Consider the following 24,208-nt stretch of genomic DNA (forward strand, 5'->3'; position numbering starts at 1 on the left):
ACCCAGCGCACCAGCTCCGCCCTCCCAGCAGCCCCTCAGCCTACGCTCCGTGCCCGCTCGCCCAAGAAGGCGGGCGTCTCCTTCGCCCCAGGCACCTCAGGCCCTGCCACTGTTACCCCTGCTGCCCTCAGTGAGGAGGTCATTGACCTCCTGAGGACCATCATTGTTGGGCAGACTACCCTTTTGAATGCCATCCAGGGGGTAGAGAGGGAGGTGCATCGTAGCAATGCATACCTGGAGGGCATTCATTCAGGTCAGTCTGCCCATCAACGATCGTTCAATTCTCTGGCCTCAGCACTGACGGCAGCCATTGTCCCTGTTTCCAGCCTCCCTCTTCTAACTGCCTACACCCTGTCTCTTTCTCCTGTTCATCTGCCTATCCCATCCACACCATCAGACCAGCCTGCACACACCTCAACACCCAAGGGCAGCTCTTCCAGACATAAGCACCACAGATCACACAAACATTCACCCAAGCAACACCCAGATGCAGACATGCCAACAGCCACTACCACCTCTGTGTCCCCCACCTCCTCGTCTCCCTCCTCCCTCCCTGTGACGTCGCCACTCACACCTGCATGCACACCACCAACAGCCAGTACACCCAACACTAGCACACCCTCCAGTACAGTCCGCACACGTGCAGTCACCACCCCCACTGCCGTTTACACGTCCCCTGTGTCCTCTCCCACTGTGTCTGTCACCCCCTCTTCCAAGACACACAAACGCAGGCAGCCACCCACCCAACAGCCAACCACCTCACGACAGCCTCCAGTCCATGCACCTTCACCCAAGGACAGCACACCTGACTCTCCTACAACTACCTCCTCTTCCTCCACTCCCATAACCACTGCACCTACCTTTTACCTTGGTCCTAAAAAGTGTTACCTCTCCAATCTTGACCTCTTTCCCTCACCTGACCCACCCCCTCCATCTGCTAAGAGTCCCAAGAGCACCTCAGCCACCACCAGCCCGGGTTCACGTGTCAGCGTAGTCCATGGATTTTGGAGTCCCCCCTTTGCCATCAGTGAGACATCGGTCAGCAGCAAGGGGACAGCCAGCCCCCCCCCCCCTGGAAAGAGGACCCGGAAAGTGAGGGGCCGCCGCGGGAGGAGTGCCACGGCTGCCCCCAAGGACCAAAGTTCGGACACTTCACCTGCCACAACATCCAGGGGAGGCAAGGCCCAGAGAGCCACAGCGAAGGAGGGCAAGGGCAGCAGGGCAGAGAAGTCAGGCAGCAGGAGCGCGGACCAGGAGGGCCCCACAAGCCCCATCCCGGGTGTGAGGGAGGACACCCAAGGGCTCAGGACACCGTCACCGAAGGGTCCAGCAACTGCACGGTCGGAGGGCGACTGAGCAGGGAGTCCTGCCCAGGCCAGACTCCCTGGAATTACAGGACAAACACCACTGAAGAGGGCCCCGCCGTGCAGGAAGGCACCGCTGAAGAGGGCCCCGCCGTCCAGAAAGGCACCACTGAAGAGGGCCCCGCTGTGCAGGAAGGCACCGCTGAAGAGGGCCCCGCCGTCCAGAAAGGCACTGCTGAAGAGGGCCCCGCCGTGCAGGAAGGCACCGCTGAAGAGGGCCCCGCCGTGCAGAAAGGCACTGCTGAAGAGGGCCCCGCCGTGCAGGAAGGCACCGCTGAAGAGGGCCCCGCCGTGCAGAAAGGCACCGCTGAAGAGGGCCCCGCCGTGCAGGAAGACACCGCTGAAGAGGGCCCCGCCGTGCAGAAAGGCACCGCTGAAGAGGGCCCCGCCAAGACAGGCCCCGCTCCGCTGGGCCCCGCCGTCTCAAGCACCGCTCCGCTGGGCCCTTCCTGTCAAGCACCGCTCCGCTGGGCCCTTCATCTCAGGCACCGCTCCGCTGGGCCCCGCCGTCTCAAGCACCGCTCCGCTGGGCCCTTCATCTCAGGCACCGCTCCACTGGGCCCCGCCGTCTCAAGCACCGCTCCGCTGGGCCCTTCCTGTCAAGCACCGCTCCGCTGGGCCCTTCCTGTCAAGCACCGCTCCGCTGGGCCCCGCCGTCTCAAGCACCGCTCCGCTGGGCCCTTCCTGTCAAGCACCGCTCCGCTGGGCCCCGCCGTCTCAAGCACCGCTCCGCTGGGCCCTTCCTGTCAAGCAACGCTCCGCTGGGCCCTTCCTGTCAAGCACCGCTCCGCTGGGCCCTTCCTGTAAAGCACCGCTCCGCTGGGCCCTTCATCTCAGGCACCGCTCCGCTGGGCCCTTCCTGTCAAGCACTGCTCCGCTGGGCCCTTCATCTCAGGCACCGCTCCGCTGGGCCCCGCCGTCTCAAGCACCGCTCCGCTGGGCCCTTCCTGTCAAGCACCGCTCCGCTGGGCCCTTCAAATCAAATCAAATCATTAACATTTATAAAGCGCGCTACTCACCCGTGCGGGTCTCAAGGCGCTAGGGGGGGAAGGGGGGGTTATCGCTGCTCGAACAGCCAAGTCTTTAGGAGTCTCCGGAAAGCGGAGTGGTCCTGGGTGGTCCTGAGGCTGGTGGGGAGGGAGTTCCAGGTCTTGGCCGCCAGGAAGGAGAAAGATCTCCCACCCGCCGTGGAGCGGCGGGTGCGAGGGACGGCAGCAAGTGCGAGGCCAGCGGAGCGGAGGGGGCGGGTGGGGACGTAGAAGCTGAGGCGTCTGTTGAGGTATTCCGGTCCCTTGTTGTGGAGGGCTTTGTGTGCGTGGGTGAGAAGACGGAAGGTGATCCTTTTGCTGACTGGGAGCCAATGCAGGTGTCTCAGGTGGGCGGAGATGTGGCTGTTGCGGTCTCAGGAACCGCTTCGCTGGGCCCCGCCGTCTCAAGCACCACTACGCTGGGCCCTTCCTGTCAAGCACCGCTCCGCTGGGCCCCGCCGTCTCAAGCACCGCTCTGCTGGGCCCTTCCTGTCAAGCACCGCTCCGCTGGGCCCTTCCTGTCAAGCACCGCTCCGCTGGGCCCTTCATCTCAGGCACCGCTCCGCTGGGCCCGCCGTCTCAAGCACCGCTCCGCTGGGCCCTTCCTGTCAAGCACCGCTCCGCTGGGCCCTTCATCTCAGGCACCGCTCCGCTGGGCCCCGCCGTCTCAAGCACCGCTCTGCTGGGCCCTTCCTGTCAAGCACCGCTCCGCTGGGCCCCGCCATCTCAAGCACCGCTCCGCTGGGCCCTTCCTGTCAAGCACCGCTCCGCTGGGCCCTGCCGTCTCATGCACCGCTGGGCCAATGACTGTGCCGGTTCTGTGTCATGCTAATGTTCACGCTCCACTCGGCCCACCCTGCCTCCTCCATTGCCTGTGGAGACTGTTATCCACTTGAGGGACTGTGACTTTGCACTCCCCAGGATATGACAGTGGGCAAGCCACCCACTGTAGAGACTTGAGAGACTGTGGCTTTGCACAACCCAGGATTGGACGGTGGGCATGGTGGCCCTTTCTTGGATCTGGCGTCGTGGACTCATGTGGGTGTGGTGCCCCCCCTTCCTTTCCCCCTGAGGTGCCTGTAGTTTTGTCATGTGATGCCCCTGCAGTGTTCTCTCCAACGGACTCAGGTCTCCTGTGTAGGCTTTGGCCATGTGTTGATACACTTCGGCCCACGGACATTTGCAATTTCTGTGGCTGTGCGGGACTTTCTGCCTCTATTTCTCGGTCACGCAATGTTTACATTAGATGATTTTTCCATCATTTTCCTATTTTGCCATGTCTTCAATGAACCTATTTTGTACATAAATGTTGTTTCTCACTTGAATCATATCTTTTCGTTATTCCGGGGGGTTTGGGTGGGGTAACTTTGACTTGGTGCTCTGCATTGGTGTGTAGATAGTTGGGGGGTGGGTGTGATGCGTATGTGTGTGCCCGTAACCCTTCCTCCTCCCCCCCTCCCCTGTGTCGTAGGTGCGGTACTCACCGTTGTCGTCTGCGCCGGAGTTCGTACTCGTGGTAGATGAGCAGGTAGACGAGAGCGGGTAGGATGTGTAATTCGGGCTCCATGCTGTCCTCCGTCCTCGTGGAGTGTATAGAGGTGAGCGTTTTCCCGTTCGTAGTCTGTTTCCGCCGTGTTTTTATCGGCGGGGCTCCCGCCCCGGATGAGATGGCAGATTGGTGAGTTGTGATAGGGTGGGCGGTACTTTGTCTGCCCCACCGTGGCGGTCGGAGTGGTAATGGCTGTGTTGGCGGTTCCCACCAGGGTCAGAATTCCATTTTTGGAACCGCCAGCCTGTTGGCGGGTTGGCCGCCGCTTTATCACCGACCGCCAGGGTCAGAATGACCCCCATTGTGTCATATAGTTTGAGCAGATAACAAAATGGAAGACAGCGACAGAATTGGTGTGTGGAAGAAGTTCCAGAGGTGACAATGAAGAACCTCTGTTGAGAATCTGAATCTTGAGGACGAGGATATGGAGGATGACACTATTTAGGAGACTTCAAGAACAGAGAGTGAGACATGGATTATAATTGTAAGATATACAAGTAGGTTCACAGACTTAGTGGTAGTGAGAAAGATGTTAGGACAAAAGAGATGAAGATAGTGATAGCAAATAGGATTGTGACAGAAGCTGGGAGAACAACAGGGAATAGGAAATAAAAGGAAAGCATAAGGTAGCAAGGATAGTTATGGTAAAATGGACTAAAATTGTGATAGGGTTAAGGATGGTTGTAAGAATGTGTTAGAGGATAACGGTGACAACAAGGACTGTTATAGTATTATGAGCTATTAAAATAGCAGGTTAAAAAGGGTACCAGCCAGAAAGACATTGATATGGATTGGAAATGTGTTAGAAATGGTATAGTCAAAAGGGATTAGGAATAGGATATGAATAGAAAATATCAACAAAAAGAGGGATCGGGAGGATTAAAGGTCCAGTGTACATACTCCCAATACGTGTAATCAATAACAAAAGTACACTGTTCCTAACTCTAGGGTGAACAGTTAAAGTACCAACCCCGCCCCTTTATGCCATTCAATCCTTTTTTAGGCAGAGGCCGGGGCAGAGGGAGAGGCAGGAGAAGAGGCAGAGGCCGGCGTGTTCAATGGGCCACAGAAGAACCCCAGATGATCACCAGAAGCCAGGGGAAAAATCAACCGGCGAGTACTTAGTAGTAAATCTTTCTACTAAACAACTCTCTGCGACAGAAACCAGGGTGCTCAATCGAGGTCTTGGCTTTGTCCCCACAACGACTGAAGACCTTTTTAGGTTGAACTGTGAACTATCACAATTGTTCCGTAAAATTAGATTACACTTTTACTTTTCAGATACACCATCTGACAATATTCAGACCGATTCGGGACTTAGGCCCAAATCCACATTCACCCCACCATCTACAACTATTCCTTGTGAGGTGCTAGCCTTTGAGAAAGCGGTCCTAGCAGACGTAGCTACAATACACCCCAAGTGCCCTTTTATTAATATCCCTACAATTGAAAGACAAGCCTTAAAGACATTGAGTGAAGATACAACCATCGTCATCAAACAGGCTGATAAGGGAGGGGCAATAGTGATAATGAACTCCGGAGACTATCGACATGAGTGCTTACGACTACTAAGTGACGATACTTACTATGCCAAGATCACTAGGGACCCTACCCCTAGATTACAATCACAGATCAAGTCTATGATTTTTGAAGCAACCAATAATACATGGATTTCTCCCAAAGAAGCAGCCTTTCTGGATACTCTTCACCCTAAGGTCCCATACTTTTATTGCCTTCCTAAGATTCACAAAGGCACTTCACCACCACCGGGACGACCAATTGTGTCAGGCATTGGGTCTCTATTAGAACCACTGTCTATATTTTGCGATCATTTCCTACAGCCATTGGTTAAAAAATCGTCAACTTATATACAGGATACCAAGGATGTATTAAATTTGATCGACTTGATTAATGACACGGTCTATGTCCACGGTTTGATTACCTTGGATGTTGAAGCACTGTATACAAACATCCCACAGGATGCGACCTTACGGGTAGTTGAAACTACACTTCTAGCAAATAGTGAGAATCTTACATCACCAGTCTCTTTTATCATGCAATGTGCTAATCTAGCAATGACTGAGAATTTTTTCCAGTTTGAAGATGATTTTTACCATCAGATAAGGGGTACATGCATGGGTAGCACCTTTGCTCCCAGCTTGGCATGTTTATATATGTACAACTTTGAGAAACAATTTATTTTGCCATCCACAAACCCGTTTTTTGCCAACATCAAACTATGGCGACGCTACATCGACGACATTTTGATTGTATGGCATGGTCCCTTAGAGACTGTTTCAACCTTTACAGAATGGGTTAATACACTCAACCCTTTCTTGAGATTTACATCGACAATGTCAACCACTGAGATTAGCTTTTTGGATTTACTAATCACTATCCAGAATGGCAAACTAATTACTAGTACATACCAAAAACCAACGGACCGTAACAGCCTCCTGACATACGACAGCCATCATCCAAAATCATTACGTGATAACTTACCATTTGGCCAATTCTTGAGACTAAGACGTAATTGTAGTTCAACACACACCTACAATACACAGGCTAATGACCTTCAAACCAAATTATTGGCACGTAACTACCCCCGGGAAATCATCAATCGAGCCCGGAAAAGAGCAAGGAATAATAATCGTGAGGCTTTACTCGAACCTAATACCAGGGATACCAACAAATCAATGACATATGTGACTACTTTCACCCCTCTGTCCAATAAAATCAAGAGATCTATTTTGAAAAGATGGTTAATACTTGGCAGTAGTGGCTGCAATATTCCTAGACCACTCTTTGCCTTTAAACGATCACAGAATATCAAGGACTTGATAATTCATACTCGCCCTAGGAATATCACCCAGACCCAGACAACACTCTGGAATCTTCCTCCAGTATCAGGACATTATCCATGTGGACACTGCAACGTCTGTTCTTTGACATACCACACTAAGACACTTGATCTGGTACCCATCGGCCGATGGAACCTGATAAAACATACCAATTGCAATACAAAGAATTGTGTGTACATGATAACATGTCCATGCGGCCTACGATATATAGGAATGACCACCAGATCTGTCAAGATAAGGATCAATGAACATAGAAGTAACATCAGATGTGGTCGAATAACTACTAAATTATGTGCCCACTTTCTTGAGAAACCCCACCATCCAGACGATTTGCGCTGGGTAGTGTTGGAATCCCCCAAGTTTATCAACGACTCCTCCCAATCATTGTTCAGACTTGAACAACGCTGGGTGTTTAAATTACATACTAACATCATTGGGTTGAATGATGACATCCCCTGGGTATCTTTGTCTCGTTAAGGGCATGGATCACTGATTCATTTGTATTAAATGAGGCGAATCCTCCTATAACCATTTTTATGACCCCCAATGATGGGTATATTTACGAACTTCCTGGTTTTTTTAACTAAAATAGCAATGAATCTCCTTCCTTTATCGCTAGTTTATAACTTGCCTGATTTACCACTTATTATCTGGTGCCATTATCTCATATGCTGGCAATGTATCATTTTTAAATAAACTAATTTTGACGATTGACACAATAAATATTTTTACCAAGCGTCCTTCGTTTGTACTCTCCAATTCTAACCAGAGATCAGCCGTCCCAACCCCTTTCTAAGATGGCCGACACACTGGCAGTGAACTATATGACGTTTTGCTAATCATTCAGACTTCGTCAAGTCTGTTTTCCATTTTTATGAAACCACGCCGTCGCAACGCGGAAGCAATTAGCTTCCATACCGCGTTTAAAATGCGCCGATCGAGCACCGGCTCTCTGTCTCCAGGGCGAGCACGACTGTGGGTAGGTGTCTCGAATTGAGGACGCCTATAAAAAAGTAAGAGTGGGGAATCGTACTTCAAGGAGAGCGTTCGACAGAGACTAGCTCTGCAATTTTTCACTATGCTGAATATACCTCCATTGAATGGGACTGCTTCATCTTTAATGATGGTTGGTGGGAAATATGCTTCGATTTAAGATCTATCATTATTATTAACTTGGTGATACAGTTACTCTACCAGACATTTGCTAAAGATAAGGAGGAATTTATACATACGGCTATTTTTACAGATATTAGATTGACTACAAATGATGATGTCAGGATAATGTTATTTAATGTTGCATAGCATGTTGACTTATTCCAGCATCAATACCTTTTGTTATAGGGGTTACTCCACTGCATATTTTGTCCCCTATTTAAGTTTTAAATATTTTTCAATGTGCTAACAACATTTCACCCCTGCCAGAAGCTATAGGCTGGATCGCGCTACTCCCTAAGGGGCCCCCCAAAAGCAGAGGGCGGGTAAGCAAATGTTCTTTATGTGTTTGACACCACTTGATGCACAGATTCACATTGGGGGTGAAGGTCATACAACCGTGCTCTCAGAATTGTTTGCATTATATTCTTTGTTTTCTAGGGCGACCTTTTTTGTTTCAGACTATTGACGAGACAGTTCACATAAATGCTGTAAGTGACTGCTATTTATCTCTCATACACGTAATTAGATAGTGTTTTCTTTTGTATACAGCCAGGAGAAGTCTAGTTTGCTGTAGGTCCTGATGAAGCGTTAGAGGATCTTTCACAACCAATATTACGCGAAACATGTTGACCATACCCTAGGGGGCAGGTGACAATTTCCCAGTACTCCAGGCTTTCTAAAGTGGTTGAACATCATTCTCATTTCCCACTTTATTATGTTTTTAATCTTGATTGTAACCCCTCTGGATAGATATTAAAACAGAACAAGTTCAGGGGTTTCTAATCAATCTTAATTTTATCACTCTCCTGCCATTCAGAGTGTCTGACCTTCATAAATCAACGGCAGCCACCACATATCAAAAAGATCTCCGGCAAAGAGCCCCCGAAAGGGGAGCCCGTCAGACATTGCACCAGCCGGTCTGACGAGGAGCTTCCCGATGATGAAGCATGACACCCTTTCGGGTGTGTGAGGGTTTTTAGCTCCTAAACTTTAACTGTTCACCCTAGAGTTAGGAACAGTGTACTTTTGTTATTGATATGAATAGAAAATAAACAGGAATGTGGGGGTTTTAATGATAGCACACATTTTAGCATCTGCCAAGCTAACAGTTAGGAAAACGGTAACAGGATGTGAACAGTAAGACAAAGAGGGACAATAATAAAGAAAGACAGGGTGGCAGGGGTTAAAAGGGTGACAACATTAGGGAGGATAACAAGCATTAAAATGGAAAAAGTGAAATGAAGAGTGACAGAGCTAAAAAGACTGATAAGGAATAGTGACTGAGGTGCTAACTGGGGTAAGATCAAAGGGATAAATATTACAAGGTAAAATGGGAGTAAAAGAGACTGAACACATGACAGACATGATAGTGAAAAAATGTGTCAGGAACTACTAAAATGGTAAAGAATGCAGATGTGAATTACAGTGATCAGCACAGCCACTGCTGGTCCTAAAGAGGCTGTGCAGCAACAAGATCCCCACTCTTCTATTTAACTGTGCATCCTGATCCTGACACATTTTCTATTCTTTCCTCTTTTATCACAGATATATTTGTCAGCCACTTAATACCTTCCTTCAGTGTGCTCGAGCATTTTCACCCTTTGCAGGAATCACTGCTCTTCAAGGTTGTTGGATCATTGAACCCTGCGACAGGGTGTGGTAGAAACATTAACACAATTTCAATACAAACCGAATTATGTTACACACCATGACGAATGTGGCCATTGAAGGAAAACTCCAGTTAAAAATGAAGTTAGGGACTTATTGCAAACTCAAATTTAAAGTCATGTATACAGTTCACAAGACAAGGTTATAATGGTACATAATCTCCAAGTGTTGACCAAGGCGACAAAATAAATTTGGTTGTACTAACATTAGCAAAACTAAGCATTCAAGAAGACTAATACATATCTTTAAAATAAATATTTGAAATACAGAAATCAAGCTTTACTCAGGAATAGCAATCATCATTCAATTCAATTTAGCAGATTAATAATTTAGGAAGGCACAAGAAAAACCCTACATTTGAACAAATTAAGGAAAGACACGTGTTGGGCTTAGCACATGCAGGCAAAAGACAAAAAGTACAAAAAGGGCAAAAGAACTTGGAAAAGTGATAATCTCAGGTAAAATGCTACTAGACAAAAGATAGATAAAAAGTTAGGGAAAAGATAGGTAAAAAGGAAAAGCGTTGGCATAACAGAAGCCTGATGAAGATTCTTCTACAAGTGTTAGGGAGAAAATCTGTTAGGCTCAGCGGGGCATCTCAAGGAAGCAAAGACAGAGAGGAAGATACCTCTCCAGGAGGCACAGCATGTAGGGTTCAGGAAAAAGGGCTCCACATCTCATCTACGAGCATCTCGATTCATTGAGAAACTGACCAAAGTCTAACTTGTCATTGATATATTAAAATTTATGTGGCATTCTGATTTATCACAGGTGGCAGTCGATATTACGTTGAACGAGCATTATCCAATAGAAATCGATCACATGACTCCAAACTGCAACATCAATAAATATTCCCAGGTTTGTCATGGGAACATATTTTATCCGTGTGGATCCACGCAAGTTTGAAACAATTGTATACAAAAGTAGTCCATGTTCCAAGATCTTCTATACTCAGGGACATTGTTGCACTGCTCTCTACATCTAAAACATCAGGGATCTGTTACCAAAGCTTGTCTTCTCATGGGAACAAAGTCTGAAAAACAATCCACTTTAAGGAAGGAATCAGCATTTCCCGCACAATCACGAAATACAAGCTTAGTAAACTTCATGTAAGCTAACACAAGAGAAGAATTGCAATACATATAATTAGTACATTTCAATAAACACATTTATTGCAAACTTATATATTCAACATCAATAATATATAATTAATATGCATGTTACAGTCACCTTTTTACAGGAAAAGATTCTGTGAATGCATTTTAGTCAGTATAATGTCAAACTACATTACTTCCATATTTGTACGCATATATAAATCATTAATCATTAGAAATTCAAAATTGTTTCAATACATTTCAGATTCTAAATTAGCACTAAAATTTCACCTACATCAAGTGCCTCTGCTTGGGCAACTCTCAAACTGTTTATTCATTTATTATTCCTCAGTTTGCCTCACACAGATAGTAAAAGTGGACTGCCAAATCATGCCAGCCCTTCTAGCTCTACAGAAACTCTGCACCAGCTAAAGGCAACAGCGGGGTTTTCATTTCACTTCCTTGGGCCTACACACTTCAGATGCTTTTCCTTTTCTTCTCCCACTACCAAATTTGTCAACCTTCAGCCCTTTTTTAGTATCTGTAATACTGGGGCTTTTAGATTAGGCCTGGGCATATTTTTCTTTACACCATGGTATGTGACATACATTTCAGCCTTTCGTATTGCATAAATGATGCATAATACCTGAAATTATGCTATTTTACACCATGTTGCATAACTAAAATTTGCTGTTTAGGTAAAATAACTTGAAAAAAATAATTTCAAAGTGTATTTAAAAAAATACAGAGGAAGTGTCATATAAATTGAGGCTACAGTAACTTCCTTGCTAATTTATTCTTCCTTTACTGAAGATTCTGCTCTGTGCTTTGTTTAGACTTTGGTTCTTTTGGATTTGTATTTTATAGAGAAAGTATGACTCTTTCTTTGTCTGCAATCTATGTGGCATTGTTCACCCTTGGAATTTTTTATTTGTTTTGCAACATTAATAAGTTCAGTGCAGTCCATTTTAGTTGGCATATTTTCATACTTTTCCATTTTATTTGTTTGTAGCTAGCTGACAAGGGGTACAGGCAGGCCCATGTGGGATTTAGGGATATGAGTTGAAGGACAATCGACATTGTGGCATTGTGGAGGCCTGGGGTTCTACTTATTTCCTTCTCCTTCTCCATTTGTTTTAATAATTTTGTTCAGATTTGTAATTATAATGTGGTGTTTTATGGCCTCATTATGATTTTGGCAGTCAGGCGGCCATGGTGGCAGTCTTTTGAACAGTGCCAGGACAACAGCTTCAAGGCCGCTGGATTATGAGTTCCCCACACAGCTGGTGTAACTGGCAGCCGGCAGTATAATTGAGCTACTGTCAGCCATGCATCCCTACCTAACACCATGATGGGCGGACTGTGTCCATACACTGCATCGTGCACAGGACAAAGTTCACCCCTGAATCCCAGATTTTTTGGGGGGAGCCACATTGGCCACCACCTCAGCCTCCATCGGGATGTACCCCATGGGGCCCCCTGTTTTGCCCCCTTACCTGCCTGACTGCCAAGCTTTCCATGGTGATGGGATCACCAGTGAAAGCTTGGCAGTCCTGCAGGCCGTAATGGACATGGTGGCCCTTATGCCAGAATCTCCAACATTTGCCATCATGCTCAGGACTGCTGTGGTCCCTAATGCACTGACTATAGCAGTTTTGGTGCTCCGAAGTTGGTCTTCTGGCAGTCCACATGCCAAAATTGTAATCAAGTGTTCCGACCGCCAAAGTTGCGGCAGTCAGACCACCACTGATACCATGACGGTCTACGGAATGCCAAACTCGTAATGAGGCCTTAGTGTTTGGGGCTGAAAATGTTGTCAGCAATAAATGTGTTTTTTAAATGGATTTTTCACATTCTCACTGCTGTTGTGCTAGACATATTTTTATTATTTTTGTGGCTTTTGGTTAGCCTTGAATTCATGCCAAATGTGAGGTTTTTTTGTATACATATGTCTTCTAGTGGCTAACATAGGGTGGCTCCAGAAGTCCAGACCCACACATCCAGACATTTTCCTTTGTTCAGAGCCTATTTCGTCCCCCAGGGTTTGTCCACTTGTCTGTGTGTGAGATTGTTGATTAATATCCGTTTTCTGGAAACTTTAAAATGTTTTTGCTGTGGTTATTGTTTCTAGGGCTGTTTGTGTTTGCTGTGCTACTATATGTTTTATTTGAGCTAAGTTTCCTTGAAAATTAGTATTGCTTTGCTGATGGTGAGCAAAGTCCCCTGCCTAGGCCCACTCACATTTTGATTATATATATTTGTGCAATCATTTCCCTGCAGTGCTGTACGTTTTAGTTGAGGAGGAAGACGCTCATCTAGGGTAAAACAGCCATATTCTCCTTGTCCTCCAAGCCTTCTTCTTTGATTGTCATGTGGATAACCAACAGTTTGTGGAGCCAGTGCATGCATGTGTCTGTGTGTGTTTCTTTCGTTGCCAGTGTCTGTATCTGTGTGTACTTGTGTCACAAGTGGTCATTTTGTCTTTATTCTCCATGCCTCCTTCTGTGCTTGTCATGTGGATGAACACCATTTTGTGGAGCCTGCATGTATGTCTCAGGTAGCCATTTTGTTTTTGTTTTCCATGCCACCTTCTATGCTTGCTATGTGAGTGATCGCCATTTTTGGGAGCCAATGTGCATATCAGATTATTAATCCTTTTACATCAATTTTAGGCCCTTTGCTAGAAGCACCAATTGTTATGACCCTCTAAGGTCCCTTGTTATTTTTTTTTTCAGGTTTTTTTCATGTATTTGTCTTATAACCTTTATTTGTGCTTGAGGCCCATTGTAGTAGTCTGTAGTATGTATGATGTTTCTCAATTAATTTAATTGATTTTTACAGGGCTCTTTCTTCCTCCCACATGAGTCCCATAGAGAGAATCAGATATTTTGTATTACCTTAATTGCTTTGTCCATCTAACCCTGGCTCCAAAAGTGACCCCGTGGGTTAGAGAGGGACACTGGGGGGCATATTTATACTCCGTTTGCGCCGAATTTGCGTCGTTTTTTTCGACGCAAATTCAACGCAAAACTAACTCCATATTTATACTTTGGCATTAGACGCGTCTAGCGCCAAAGTTCATGGAGTTAGCGTCATTTTTTTGCGTGAACACCTTCCTTGCGTTAATGATATGCAAGGTAGGCGTTCCCGTCTTAAAAAATGACTGCGATGAATATGCGTCGTATTTATACTCCCGGGCAAAAATGACGCCCGGGAGTGGGCGGGTCTAAAAAACCCGCATTTGCGCCGGATTTTAGCGCCTGGGTCAGGGCAGGCGTTAAGGGACCTGTGGGCTCAGAATGAGCCCAGAGGTGCCCTCCCCTGCCCCCAGGGACACCCCCTGCCACCCTTGCCCACCCCAGGAGGACACCCAAGGATGGAGGGACCCACCCCAGGGACATTAAGGTAAGTCCAGGTAAGTATTTTTTTTATTTATTTTTTTGTGGCATAGGGGGGCCTGATTTGTGCCCCCCTACATGCCACTATGCCCAATGACCATGCCCAGGGGACAGAAGTCCCCTGGGCATGGCCATTGGGCAAGGGGGCATGACTCCTGTCTTTGCTAAGACAGGAGTCATTTCAATGGGGGATGGGCGTCGTAAAAAAATGGCGCAAATCGGGTTGTGGCGATTTTTTTGCCTCAGCCTGACTTGCACCATTTCTGGACGCCCATACGCCATTTTCCCCCTACGCCGGCGCTGCCTGGTGTACGTTGTTTTTTTTAACGCACACCAGACAGCGCCGGCGGCTAACGCCGGCTAACGTCATTGAATAAATACGGCACCCGCATGGCGCTTCAGAATGGCGTTAGCCGGCGCTAATTTTTGTTGACGCAAAACTGCGTTGGCGCAGTTTTGCGTCAAAAAGTATAAATATGGGCCTGGGTATTTTATTTTACTCTCACTGACTTTCATATTGGCCCCTAGGCCAGAAGTGATGCCAAGTTTTTTTTATTAAGTTAATTATTGCCTATGTCTCATATGGGTTCTTTAGGCCATTGAGGAATAGCAGATATTTTTAATTAATTTAATCCCTTTTTGTTAGCCTTTCCCTGTTACCTATAGAAGCCTCATGGACCCTGGTAAGACTCCAGGTGTTTTTCTGATAATGTGATCAAATTATCAGGGGTGGGCCATAAGGTCCACTTCGCTGATGGAGCTAACAGAGTTTTTGGCACTCTGACCTCTGCCTGGAGCGTAGAGTTCAACCAAAAACTCCGCTAGCCCCAGCAGCGGAGAGGAGCTCACTGAATTTGCACTGCAGGACAGTTATGGTCCACACAGTGCAAGTGCAGATAGTCTGCGCTTGTGTTGTTTGGTCCATAAAAGGGCTGCAGTGTACCCTCGGCCTGACGTTGGTGGCATGGAGCTGCTGCCAGCACCACCTCCGGATCCAGGCCTCCCTCCATCTGCAGCCTAGGAGCAGAGGGCAGAGAGAGGCAGAGAGCAAGGACTCTGGCAAAGAGGACTCTGAGAGGACCCAGATAAGTCCTCATTTTTGGTGCTATACACACTTGTGCACAAAAGGCCTGAAGCAGTTTTTGCTGCCTACACCCCTGGCTTAAATTCAGGCCTGTGTCATAGGCAGCAAAAGCACACAGTATAGGCTGGTGCACTAGAGGCTTGAAAGAGGACTTGCCTGAATGCACCTGATCTTGGTAGTGCTAAGCAGGGTTGGGCCTGGCTACTTAGGCTTGACCCGGTTTAGTGCTTCCAAGATCGTGTGCATTCAGGCCAGTTGCCACTAGGGCAGGCGGCACTCTGCTGCATGGAACTTCGTGGAATTCCATGGAGTTTTAAACCAACTCCATGGAATTCCACAGAGTAGAACTCTGTGAGCTCTGCCCACCCCTACAAGTTATATAAAAATGCTATGATGATGATGATGATGACTTGTAGTCCATTGGCAGGAATTTCTGAGTCTCATTCTCCTGTCATTCTTTGTTGCTTGCAGCTGCAGTACACAAAACTGGGAAGTAGAGAAATCTAGCAATTAACTGAAACCAGAGTCCAGAGATGTGTCAGTGATTCTGCTTATGCTACTGAACAACAAAAGAAGAAATAAAGATGTTGGACCCACAGAAGCAGGTTCCTGGCAGCAAAGGTGTCCCTGAAGAGAATTTTGTTGTCACCTCTGGCATCAAACAATCATCCATTTTTGGAAACACTGCATACCAGCTACTTGCTCTTTTGTGCAGTATCATGCTGGGAGGAGAATCATCCTTGGGTCAACAACCGTAACAATACCACCAGAACCAAAGCAGATGTCTCTGAGCACATCATTGCAGTCAAGAATGAGAACAGTGAGTCTGAAATCAAATTGCCAAAGCATCAAACAATATCTTCCTAGGAAGCTATAGAACAACTAGTGTCTGCTACACCTGATCCTCTAGAGGTAGAACTAGAGCAGGAAATTGAGCTTGTTCTACCAAAAATGTTGTAAATACTCTTTCATTAGCCACATCGGGCCCAATTAACAAGAGTTAACTAACGCGTAAGTAAATCAACACATATAAATTCACTCTTACACTGTTGGCTATTCAACATTTACAGGGGTAAAGTTACTCAAAAGTGTAGATTTTTCCAGTTGTCCCTGCCTTAAAAGGGGGTGGAGTCAGTAAAAAAATCATATACAACTATAAAGTTACTACGAGTAGTGACTTTATGACTATGACTATTTGACGTTCCACACATTTGGCAGGGACCTTCACAGCTGTAGGGGAAAGCACCCTGTGCTAACATATTTATGTAAATGAAATATTTATTTGATTCTAATTTTATGTATATATTTAATAATATGGATGAATGAATTAATTTATTGTACGGTTGGTAAAAACCATTACAAATGTATACTATATATTATCATAATAAAAATCACAATACCACAATCTAAAATTCATAAATATTATATTCTCTTAAGTTAAAAGAAAATACAATTCAAAATAGACAATTTCACTGAATTCCAGGCATGGACTCAACCTTTAACAAAGACTCCTCCCGCGATTACTTCAGATTCAGATATCTCTCATTTTCCACCATCCTACTGCAGCGGAGAGTGTATCCTCTGATTTACTAAAATATTCTTCTCTGCCTCCTTTAGAAATTTCACCATATCGGAGTTCGGGATTGGATAATCTGGTTTAAGACATGCTATTACTGCTTGTCTGCATGTTCGTATACCATATTGATTAAAGAGAGATTTTAACAAACACCTTCTTTCTTGCACTAAGGCTGGGCAAAGACATAAGAAATGCATCAGATTCCTCTTCCCCTACTTACATAACCTGCAACTCTCCTTCAAGCTCACTCTTTCTCTTAAAGAGTCACTCTCATCACCTGGTGGCTTCCCTATTTGGAAATACAACAATCCTAATTTCAAAACAAAGGACCAGCAGGCTTCAAAATACAGCTGATGTTGAAGGAACTTATAATCATTCAACATCCCCCATGCAAGTGATCTTTTCGATAATGCTTCTTTATATTTCAATAAATATAGCCTCTTTATATTACTGTTTACTACTCTCTTAAAACATGCTACCTAAACATCAACTTCCCAGATTTCATGCAACCCTAAATCATTGATTGCCAGATCCAAATAAAGGGAGGCAGGAGTCCCAGTATTTCTTTGAAGTTCTTGCCACACCAATTGGCACAGATCATTCCTCTCATTCGTTTTTATTCTATACCGAATCTTCATGTAGACCCCTTTTCTGGCTATAATCTAGTTTACTAACCTGAACTCCAAACGTATTTGCTGGAGAAGCACTTAGCAGTAGTAAAAAGAGCTGCCTATAAAATTTGCTTATAATTGTATTTAAACATACTGCATCGCGTCCACGCAGTGCTTCACTACAGTAAGTGAAACGAGGTACCAATTAGGCTTATATCACTTTTAATAATTGTAAAATGCTGGGTCCGTTCAAAGATCTTTTTAAGGATGAAAATGTTAAACCCTGTGTTATGCCTTTTCTTCTAAGTTCTTTCTTATTTTGAATAAAACATCCATATTCATCAAACAGTACTCCCGACTATCAATAAGATTGTATTTGCTCCATCTGTTCTCCATTTAAAAACCATCTATACTTTTTATTTATTCTCCAGCTACATTCCATCACCTTCGTCAGTTTACTGCAAAAAATCTGTTAGCCTTCCCAAGAGTCTTTGTAGCCCAATTCATGTTTGGGTTATAAGAATAACATCATCTGCATAAAGCAGATTAGAAATACACATCGCGAGAGCCTAGGTGCGTGTGAGTTTATTACTTTCAGTTTGGCTGACAAATCTGCTAGAAACAAACTAAATAAGTAGGGTGACAGGACTTAGCCTTGTTTTAGTCCCTGAAAGGTATGTATTTTCTTTGACAAGACAGATCCATCCCCAATTCCTATCCTCACACAAGTATTAGTGTAGAGGAGCTGAATAGCTTTAAGAAAACCAGATGGAATACCCAATGATGTACATTTTTCAAAGCAAATTCCGATTCACAGAATCAAAAGCTGATTTAAAATCAACAAAGCAAAGAGTCATTGGTTGCTTCTTTAGGATTTACGTTTCCATTGGCAGGCACAAGGTCAATATATTAATCTACGTTCCAAATCCCTGTGTAAACCCTGTTTGCTTTAATGGCACAATTTTTCTTTCTATTGCCCAACCGCGCAAATCACACAGTAGTAAGCTAGCAAAATACTTTGCTTCTATATCTTGGAGTGTAATCAGCCAATAATTTTCCAGTAAATCCCTTTCTTTTATATGGCGTGTATTATTGACCTCCACCATGAATCTGGCACTATCTGCTGCTGTAACACACAGTTATAGACTGAAGTTATCACTGGTATACATAGTTCTATATTTGATGAGTACAAGGCTTGGGGTAACTCATTAGGCCCCCAGGGCACCATCTTGCATGGAACTTAACAATATTGCCTTCATCTGATTCTCCGTAAAGCTATCTATAACAGAGACTTCAGTTTCTAGTTTCCCCCTTCCTGATATTATTGTATATAAGTTATTCTTCTCTTATCCCAATTAATATTAATTTAAATAGTTCTTTTACAAAATGTACCTATATCTGTTCTGCTTTATTTCAGTTAACTATTGGCTTTGTGGGCGATTTATCCTATTAACAACTTTCCAAAACTGCCTTTAAGTCTTTTGTTTTGAGAAATATAGCACCTTGGCCCAAAAATTATAGTTTACTTTCCATTTCTCGTCCCAGACCCATCTTTAAAAGCACATGTTTAGTTTAACAAAGGCACAACGTAGGTCTCCATTTAGTAGGTCTTTCATACTACTCTTTTGCAGTAGTTTTTGCTCTTTCCTTAGCCTAGAGAGGAGGTGGATACATTTATTCTGTCCATATTTTCCTGCACAGACCTTCCTCGAGGGAGCTTCCTTCTAACAACAAGGCAATATGTTTCTTCTGCAGCTTCGTTTGTACTACATTAATATTCCATGAACTAATGGATAGCAAGTCATACCGTTTGTAGCCTTACTTCCATTGGGCCATATCCTGCATCTACTATGTAATGCCTCAGTTAGCAAACCTACATTTACTTGTATACTCCTTTCTTTTTCCTGTAAAGGTAGAGAATGATGAAAGTCCTTATGTTTCTCAATCCTTCCATATATATTATTTATTTATCTATTTTACGAATTACATAAATTCATTGGCAAGAACAATAGAAGAATACAGGTAATAGAAACTTTGAATACAATTGAAAGATTAAAACTATAAAAACAATACATTGCGACATAAGCAAAGTAAACAACACGTATCCTGAAAATGGTTCTATTCTATATTTGCAAAAATCACAAATTTCGGGAATTTTAAATACACAAACATGTATATAAATAAATATACATACATGACTAAATATATATATATATATATACATATATATATATATATACACAAAAACCTGGTCTTGAATAGTGACGCGCCTCCCTGCTGGTGCAGCGTTAGGGTTAAGACCAAAACCCTCATATGTGACCACAGAAGAATGATGCTGCACTCCCGGAGGCTGCATTAATCACTTTTCATGTATTTTCTTAATGAAAGCTTTCCAACAGACACCACAACGCATTTGACATAATGTCTTCTTCTAGGTGGTTTTGTCTGCTCTATCCATCCCTCTCCTGCCATCCAGATTTATATATAGCATTCTGGGATTGGTAGTCCAAGAAATTACAATTACGACATTTCTCCTCCCTGTTGATATATATATATATATATATATATATATATATATATATATATATATATATAGATATATATATTACATTTTGAATATTTTTAAATGCTATCTCACTATTAACTAGATTTTACATTCATTTTTAACAATGTATAAAAGAACACCTACCTACAATAATATATTTAAGTATTATGTACTGAAAGTTACCAAAGGTTCTATATGCAATTATTTTAATTTAATGTAAAACTTACATTTGTATATATTTTTATAGTGAAATAGGTTCATTGAATTATTATGAAATACATTAATAATTGTTATTACGTTTTTTTATTTTTGTAAATTAAAATTATTTTATATATTGTTTCAAAAAATAAAATTTGCTAATATGTTTTATTTTAATATTTTTAATTTGTTTTAAGTCCCTTCTACACTATTTTTTATGGGGTAGTGTTGAGTGGCCATGGGTGGTGCTAGACGGACACTAGCTTTGCACTGGACTACATTTCCGGATGCTTTGGGTCCTTTTTGACTGTAGTAACTTCAGAAGTGCAGTTTGACAATAGAAATGGGCTTACTCTTTTATGGGTGGGTGGATGCATGACCCTCCTGAACCTCTCCCTTGCTCTCACCTAGCCCCATCCTACTTTACCCAAAACCTCATATTTGAAGTCATGTTAGACTCTGCATCCTTGGCGTGGTCTCCCATAACTTTTTGCCTCTGCTTCCCAGGTTGTTTCTGTGTGCATGACTCAGTTTTTGTTGTATTGTTTCTTCTGACTACTTTACCACTGCTGACCAATGTTAAAGAGTAAGTGTTCCCTGTGTTAATTATATGTGTAATTGGCTTTCCATGATAGGCATATTTTGTTTACTTGTAAGTCCCTAGTAAAGTGCACTAGAGGTGCCTACGGCCTGTAAATCAAATGCTACTAGTGGGCCTGCAGCACTGGTTGTGCCACCCAGACTAGTAGCCTGGTAAACATTCCCAGACCTGCCCCTGCAGTGTCTGTGTGTGCAGTTTTAAACTGCCATTTCAAACTGGCAAGTGAACCCACTTGCCAGGCCTAAACCTTCCCCTTTTCTACATGTAAGGCATCTATAAGGTAGGTCCTAGGTAGCCCCATGGGCAGGGTGCAGTGTATGTTAAAGGTGGGACATGTACTAAAGTGTGTTACATGTCCTAGCAGTGAAATACTGCTAAATTCAGTCTTCACTGTTGCAAGGCCTATATCTCTCATAGGTTAACATAGGAGCTGCCTTTAAATATTATTAAAGTGCAGATTCCCTTTGGAAGCAGTTAGAAATATGGAGTTTAGGGTCACTGAACTCACAATTTAAAAATACATCTTTTAGTGAAGTTGTTTTTTAGATTGTAAATTTGAAAATGGCACTTTTAGAAAGTAGGCATTTTCTTGCTTAAACCATCCTGTGACTCTGCCTGTTTGTCGATTGCCTGTCTGGATCCGTTTGACAGTTGAGCTGTTTGCGAATCTCCTCTAGACAGTGACACAAAGGGAGCTGGGTTGAAGCCTGCATACTCTGAGGAGCCATCTGGGCTGGAGTGGAGGGGAGGAGTGGTCTCTTACACCTGAATGGGCTATGCCTGCCCTCACAAAATGCAGTCTATAACTCCCTGGTGTGTGTCTGGGGCCTGGCCTGGGCAAGGCAGGATCTTGTGAACAACAGAGACATTCCTTTGAAGTAGGCCTACCTCAATGGCAGAAAGGGGTATAGGTATTGGACCCAAACCCCCTGAAAAACAGATTACTTCTGGAACCAAGAGCAACCTCTGCCAAGGAGAGGAGTTGGAGAGCTGGAGGAGGAGTGCTACCCCTTTGCCTTTGACTGTGCTTTGCTGGGTTGGCCTGCAGTTCCTGCTTCTCCTTAAAAGAGGACAACTTTTGGGAACGCAGCCAGGGGGTAGGTGCCATATCTGACACCGGTTATTTACAAATCTGTTGTTAACCTGGCAACAGGCCTGCGTGATCCCATGAAGCCCGTTCTCTAGTTGGGATGGGTGACTGATAGGAACAGCCAGTCTGGGTTAAAGTGAACTCGAGTAAGTGACTGATGACGTCTTGACTGTGAGCGTCAGAATGCAGGAGTCTATGGGGGTCATTCCGACCCCGGCGGGCGGCGGAAGCCGCCCGCCTGTCGGGAACCGCCAGAAGACTGTACCGCAGTTAAATGACCGCGGCGGTCATTCTGACTTTCCCGCTGGGCCGGCGGGCGACCGCCAGAAGGCCGCCCGCCGGCCCAGCGGGAAAGCCCCTTCAACAATGAAGCTGGCTCCGAATGGAGCCGGCGGAGTTGAAGGGGTGCGACGGGTGCAGTGGCACCCGTCGCGATTTTCAGTGTCTGCAAAGCAGACACTGAAAATCTTTATGGGGCCCTGTTAGGGGGCCCCTGCACTGCCCATGCCAGTGGCATGGGCAGTGCAGGGGCCCCCAGGGGCCCCACGACACCCGTTCCCGCCATCCTGTTCCTGGCGGTAAGAACCGCCAGGAACAGGATGGCGGGAAGGGGTCGGAATCCCCATGGAGGATTCCTATGGCCAGGGGAAAACCGGCGGGAAACCGCCGGTTTCCCTTTTCTGACCGAGGCTTTACCGCCGCGGTCAGAATTGGCCAGGAAGCACCGCCAGACTGTTGGCGGTGCTTCCGCAGTCGTTGGCCCTGGCGCTCGATGACCGCCAGGGTCAGAATGACCCCCTATATTTTTTGTTTTTCTTATTGGAGAAGTCTAATGATATAGTAGGTCCTGAAGAAGCATCATAGGATCCATGTGGACCAAAAGAGACGCGAAACATGTCGACCGCATATTGAGGAACGTCTGACAATTACCGACTTCCTCTACATTCTATCATTGTTTCTAGTGAGTGTTTGAGCATTAACTCTAGTTTACTCCCTTGTTATTTTTTAATCTTGGCCATCACCCAACATCAAAGAATAAATGAATATTTAGTGATGGTTCTGAGCCAATTTTATGCTTCATTTTGTTTTTTATCCTTTTTCTTCGGACCCATATTTGGTTCCGCGGCATCATCGACAACAAAAGAACTCCGGCAAAGAGCCCCTCTTCGGGGGGTGCCCGTTAGACATTGCAGCGCCGGTCTGACGAGGAGCTGTCCGATGATAAAGCATGACACCTAATATGGTGTGTGAGGACTCTTGCTCCTATTGATCAGGACTCCCTAGTATTCTTTTAATTTACCTCTCTTGGAACAGTGTATTGTATTATACTAATAGATTCTCTGGAGGGTATACACTGGACCATTAAGCCTCCGATCCCTTTTCTCTTTTGAAGTAAAAGAGGACAAAGACTGACTTTTGTGTGACTTTCCCCTAATAAAGAATCTCCAAGGGCTTGAACTGAGCTTGCCTCCTGATGTTGAAGTCTCAGGGACATCAAAGAGTTCTCTCTGCCAGCACCTGGACTTTATGCTGAAACTCCTTCCCTGCCAATTGGTGCCCTAACCTGTCTTTGGTCTCTTGAAAGGTGAAGCTAGTGGAAAAGGACAGAAATCCATGCACAGACCACCATGCAGAGAAACGTTTGATGCACCATCTGCAACGCGGCTGATAAATGACCCACCACTGGCCTCGGGGTTACAATCGGCGCTCCACCTGAATCGCAGCTGGGAGGTCGACACATTGTGGCTGGAGAAACGACGCAGAACATCACTAGTGGCTGCTGATAGCGATGCAAGCCCCACGCAGCGCAGTTTCCTGACACAGTGTGACTGGATTTCAACGCAAGATTGCTGGGTGTGAAAAATCAATGCAAAGCCAGCCAAGACTCATGGTGTTCATCTGGGAGTCGACGCATCGCTCAATTGCGGGAGAGAAGAAATGATGCACGCTGACCCAACTGTAGAAGGAGTGACGCACGGCATCACTTGAGAGTGAGAAATCAACACATTGCTGGCATTTTTTGACGCAGGCTCGCCCATGCGCCTTAATTTTTTACGCTAACCAGGTACTTAGTGTAACAACAGCATTCTCACTGTTTTCTAAGGATTAAGACCTTTATTCTTTTTTAAATTCATATCTTGACTTATGTATATTGGATTTTTGTCATTCTGGTCTTGTTTGATTTGGATAAATATTAACTATTCTTCTAAACTGGTTTTGTAGTGTTTTCACTGTATTACTGTGCGTGTTGGTACAAATACTTTACACATTGCTTCTGAAGTTAACCCTGCCTACTCATACCAAGCTACCAAGGGGGTGAGCGGAGGTTAACTGAAGGTGATTCTCCTTTACCCTGACTAGAGTGAGGGTCCTTGCTTGGACAGAG

The sequence above is a fragment of the Pleurodeles waltl genome, chromosome 5, assembly GCF_031143425.1.
Source record: "Pleurodeles waltl isolate 20211129_DDA chromosome 5, aPleWal1.hap1.20221129, whole genome shotgun sequence".
NCBI lineage: Eukaryota > Metazoa > Chordata > Amphibia > Caudata > Salamandridae > Pleurodeles > Pleurodeles waltl.